The sequence below is a fragment of the Pelmatolapia mariae genome, linkage group LG7, assembly GCF_036321145.2.
Source record: "Pelmatolapia mariae isolate MD_Pm_ZW linkage group LG7, Pm_UMD_F_2, whole genome shotgun sequence".
Taxonomy (NCBI): Eukaryota; Metazoa; Chordata; class Actinopteri; order Cichliformes; family Cichlidae; genus Pelmatolapia; species Pelmatolapia mariae.
The window spans coordinates 41,644,306-41,650,460 of record NC_086233.1 but is presented as its reverse complement, the minus strand read 5'-3'; positions in this window follow the sequence as shown (position 1 = coordinate 41,650,460).

Genomic DNA, 6,155 nt, shown 5'->3' with positions numbered 1-6,155 from the left:
GGATAAAAAAGCAATGTGCCTCTGTTTATAAACGCAGATTTTCTCTGACTGGATATGTATTTGGATCGTATATGTATTTTTTTTTCAATTTGTTTTTAAAAAAAATACAGACTGAATTTAGGGGGCATGACGTGCAGATAGCGAGGTTTCTGGTTCAAGGTCGTCGTTTTGCGCGACATCCACCATTCGACCTCCCAGGGTGGTGCGATGAAATTTACATACATCCTCGACGAGAGAGAAATGAGACAGAAATATTGTTTTGTCACGCTTTTTATTTAAGATATATTTAGATAATACCATTATGTCAGCAAACTGAATGAATGAAATCAATGAATATTATATTACAGGGAGTAACACCTGCCGTCATGGGTCCAGTTAGGTCTACAGTAAATGTATGCCAAGGTGTAATATGGATCAGCCATTCAATATATATTTAAATTGGAATCTTGAGATCAAACTAAGCTGTATGTCGTCCATGAAGTGAATTGAGTTTCATACCTAAAAGCATGACGACTAAAAACAGGTACAAAGGCAGTCATCTGGATACTCATATTTATTTTCCTATTACACGGAGGTGGCATAAAATGTCATTTTCTGAAATGTGGTCTCAAAGATTTTCACTTTGATTGTTTGCAGAATATTTCAGACCAAGTATTAACTTCTCAGAATGTAGGAGAAGTTTGAGCGACTAAGAGGAAATATGTGGCTTAAGGTTGCATAACCTGAAATTCAGGCGTTATCTCGGAGATGATAGGTTTACCGTTGCCTTAGTTTTTTTCCTTTCTTTTTTCTCTATAAAGTTGTTCTATTCTCTGAGAAGAAAATCATGCACTTGGAAACACCACCCACGTTTATGTCCTGTGTTGCCCTGGTGGCTAGTGTGAAATCCACCCACAGTATTTCAGGTGCATCATCACAGAACTCAGTAGTTGTCACAGTCTTTGCCAAGCAGAATATGTGTGTATTTGATGTTCATGCAAATCTATTAGTCCAAGTCTTATAACCTCTTCTTACCACTCCCCTTAGTTGCATATCTTTATGGTTCTGACACAAATACAGGTTGTCATCCTTGCTTTACAAAATGCACAGGATATTGCCCACTCACTGAAATAGATAAAATACCCAGTTAAACAGCTAAACTACATCTTGAATCCCAGTTGATCTGTTGATGTAGGCTACTGCAAATCAGAGGATTATAGAAAGGTGATTGTTTTTGATTTTTTTTCTAGAGGAAATTGGTCTTTTAAAAAGTTTTTCCACTGGTTGATTTTTTTCAGAGTGGTTATGTAGCTCTACATTTCACAAAAAATACATTAAAAAAATACAGAAATACAGAATACAAAGAACTAGCAACTGAGGCTAATTAACAGAGCTGATAAGTCTGGGTTAACCTTCTGGGAATTGGGTGCAGTGGATTTGTGGTATTATGTGTTATGGTAAATGTCACTGATTCAGCTTTTTCTAGTTAGGTAAGTCATAAAGTGAAAAGAAGTGCCAGCAACAGCAGAGGATTGCACTGGTTCTTGATGACTACTGTATAAACATTATTCAATGGAATAGCAAAGTAGCTTCAGGGGGTGGAAACAGTTGGCTGCTCAGTCTACAGATCCAAAGATAATGATGATGATTTGTGTGCTGAGTAAAAGGAAGAACTCTAAATTGAATTCAGTTCAATTCAATTCAATTTTATTTATACAGCGCCAAATCACAACAACAATCGCCTCGAGGCGCTTTATATTGTAAGGTCGACCCCACAATAATACATACAGAGAAAAACCCAATAATCAAATGATCCCCTATGAGCAAGCACTTTGGCGACAGTGGGAAGGAAAAAACTCCCTTTTAACCAGAAGAAACCTCCGTCAGAACCAGGCTCAGGGAGGGGCGGCCGTCTGCTGCAACCGATTGGGGTGAGAGAAGGAAAACAGGATAAAGACATGCTGTGGAAGAGAGACAGAGATTAATAACAGGTATGATTCAATGCAGAAGACTCTCCATTTACATGAACAAATTGGAGTCTATTAGATAGATGTGATACAAACCACTGCAGCACAGTATCTGTAATACCTACAGCATGCTCTAATTGCTCTAAAAGGATATTATAGTCAACAGTATCGAACGCTGCACTAAGGTCTAGCAGGACAAGCACAGAGATGAGTCCACTGTCAGAGGCCATTAGAAGATCATTTGTAACCTTCACTAAAGCTGTTTCTGTGCTGTGATGAGCTCTGAAACCTGGATGAAACTCTTCAAATAAGCCATTCCTCTGCAGATGATCTGTTAGCTGTTTGACTACTACTCTTTTTGTTATGAAAGGAAGGTTAGAGATTGGCATATAATTAACTAAGACCGCTGGGTCTAGTGATGACTTTTTAAGTAAAGGTTTAACCACAGCCAGCTTGAATGCCTGTGGTGCATAACTGATTGTTAGAGACAGGTTGATCATATTAAGATTGAAGCATTAATTAATGGCAGGACTTCTTTGAGCAGACTTGTAAGAATGGGGTCTAAAAGACACGTTGATGGTTTGGAGGAAGTTTTGTGGTCTGGTTACCTATAGGCTGGCCATGACCAGCAGCCATCAACTTTACGACTCATGATAATCACATAGCTGTGTATCTTCTGCAGATCCTTCTCATTTCTTCTTTAATTTCCTTGTATTCAAGATCATTGCATCTTTAAGAAGTTATGAACATAGGCCAACAACCAGTAACTAGTCACTGTGAGACCCCTTATTTTGTCACTGGCCAAACTGGTCATTGGTTCCTCCTTCATAATATGATCTATGGAAGCAAGTGGAAGCAACATGCTACAGATAAAAAACCCAAAACAAAAACAAACAAAAAACTTTTGTTCCAATAAAAAACCTTAATGAACATTGCGTTATTATTATTATTATTTTTTGGTCAAAATTAAAGGACCTCCATAGTGACAATAAAATGTAGTTAAGGTTATGTAAAGGTTTTTAAGAGTTAAAAGCATGCTAATGTTCAATGTTTTGTTGACCCATAAAAAGTGTTTAAACAATTCCAGTCTGGCCCTGCATGCTCCTGCTTGATGAAGAGTGTAACTCAGCGTGGAGTCACACGTCACACTGCGTCTGTGGCTGTGAGTGTGACTCCACATGTTGCAAAATGAGCTGATCCTCATGTGGTAATGCAATAAAGATCTCTTTGTAGTAACAGTAAGGGTGGTTAACAAAAAAAAAAACTATGCAGTGAGGGATATAATATATTTTTAGGGGGAAATACTTTGTCTCTCTTTGCAAAAAAAGTGACTAGCAAAATGATATCAGTAAAGTGTAAACCTTTAATAAAGTATTTTGGGATATGAAGTCAGAAATTGAGGGTGAAATTACATAAAATGGTCCTCACACTTATCTCTTATTGTTTCACTGCAATCAATTAGCTGTGCTGATCAGACCCTGTGCTACAGTAATTTAACCACTGACTGACAGCTGACTGGAGCCAGTAGAAGGAAAATGGAGGCGAGAGAAGACCAAAAACAGTGAATAGTGGCAGAAAAACAGCTAATCTCTAAGAGGCAAAAACCAAAATCATTAAGAACCACAACACAAGAAACTGATATAACAAGTACAGCAGAGTGGAAAGAAAAAGCTTGTGGACAAAATACACAAAGGGCAGGTCTCCCATGGAAAACAGCTGCAGCTGATGACAGACAAATCCTTCAAGCTGTGAAAAAGAACCCCAAAACAAATGTCAGTGACGTCAGCACCAGTCTCGAGAAAGCAGGTGTTATTATGTAGAAGACTCGAACAGCAGAATTACAGAGACGATGCTGCAGGATGCAGACATTATGAGCTGCAGGGATTCAAATGTAGGATTGAAATTTGGGCAAAAATAGAAAAGACAAGCCAAGTCAGAAAGTACTATAAGAGCAAAATGAGCTTTTACCAAAGTGTTGGAAAGCCCACATTCATAAGATACTAAATGTTCAGTTATGATTTGTTGCAATTAATTATTAAACTCGTACTGCACTGGGACTTAGCCATTTTGTCTTTTTTGTCTTTATGTATTGGCCAAATTAAATAAGACTTGAATTAATTCTCTACATTTATTTGCAGTTCTTTTATGTGTGTCCCAGATATCGGTTGTTTGTTTGTAACAAGATATATAACATGTGGTTAAGTACGAGGTGTTCCCCATCCCGTGACGCTGTTTTGTTTTTGTGATGGTAAACACAGAACTGGTCACAGATGGCAGCTTACACTGGTTACCTGCTGAATACTTCATGAACTGACTCTGACTTTGGTAACATTATGCCATTTGGTTGTCATGAGTTTTCCCCTCCCGGACCTCTGATGGAAAGTTATGGCGGATTGGTTTTCACTGTGTCACAGATACGTAGGTTGTCAGCCAATGGGAATCACACAGAGGTGGCATAAATAAATGAACTGGGGACTTGATGGTGGACATGAATTTCCAGGTTTCTTAGTTTGAGGAAACAAATCTTGCAGACAGTGAGGTCACTTTTACAATGTTTATGTTTAAATATGTTTTATTTTGAATAGTGTTATTTAATTCCCTGATTTTCCTTTAAATGAGTAATTAATTAATAACGAGCAATCAAAGGACTGAACAAGTAAAGTGTGATTTCTTAAATGAAAACTGTGAAATAAAGTAAGTTCATAAGTGGACTAGCTTTCAATTTAATCTAAAATAAAGAGCATTCTAGACCCATTATCCAGTCCTCTGATATATATTTTTATTTTTATTGTTACATAGAATAGTTATTTCTACCTTAAATGTGTGCTGTTGTCTCAAAAAGATCTGATTTTGCCTTGGGAAGGAACAGAACATGTACTTGATGTGCTCTCTGCGAGCTGCTTTGAAAAGCCTGTGTTCTGTGATTGGCAATGTGCAGCTCGATCCTAATTTGATAAAACAAAAGAAAACAGCCAGTGGTGAGACTTCACTGTATTAGCCTTGGTAAGCCCCCCTCCCCCTCTCCACCACCACTACCACCATTGAGGTCACAAGGTCATGAGAAGTTGTGATGGTTGGAGAATAGAAACGAAAAATAAGGTACTGATGATAAATGCAATCTGCTTCCACCATGTTGTGTCTTCTTGAGTCAAAGTGTTCCAGGTGGTTACTCCAGGATATTAAAAAAAAAAACAAAAAACAAAAAAACAACTCCATGCATTTGTTTTCAAAATGTCCCATTTTTGTTTTTCCAGGGGAAAAAAAGGACTAAAGAGCTTTGGGTACATTGCGGATAAAAAGTTTTTGACCCCTTCCTGATTTCTTACTCTTTTGGATATTTGTCACACTTACATGTTTCTAGATGATCAAACAAATTCTAATCTTAGACAAAGACAACTTGAGTAAATACAAAATGCAGTTTTTAAATTATGATTTCACTGATTTCATTGAGTAACCAGGAAAGCTGAGTTTCATGTCACTAGCCACATCCAGTCCTGATTAATCAAGAAATCAATTTAGTCCTAAGTCCAGTCCTAAGTATATGCTTTATCAAAAGTAAAGTTTTAAGCCTCAACTTAAAAGTAGAGAGGGCGTCTGTCTCCTGAATCCAAACTGGAAGCTTGGTCCACAGCAGAGGGGCCTGAAAGCTGAAGGGTCTGCCTTCCATTCTGCTTGTAAATACTCTAGGAACCACAAGTAAGCCTGCAGGCTGATTGAAGTGCTCTAATGGGGTGATATGGTACTATAAGGTTATTAAGATAAGATGGGACCTGATTATTCATATGAGGAGCAGGATTTTAAATTTCATTGTGGATTTAATAGGGAGCCAATGAAGAGAAGCCGATATAGGAGAATTATGCTCTCTCTTTCTAGTCCCTGTAGGTACTCTTGCTGCAGTGTTTCAAATCACTTAAATAGATCAGTCTGACAAAGTGAAGGTCAACACATCATGAAATGATCTAAAGAAACTCAAGAACAGATGAGGAACAAAGTCACTGACATCTGTCATCAGTCTGGGTTTCAAACGCTTGAGGCTTTGGGACTCCAGTGAACAATGCTGGCTGCCATTATCCATAAATAGAGAAAACTTGGAACAGTGGTGAACCTTCCCAAGAATGATCAGCCTACCAATATTACTCCAAGAGCACACTGACAACTAATCCAGGAGATCACATAAGATTCCAGGGGAACATCTAAAGACTACAGGCC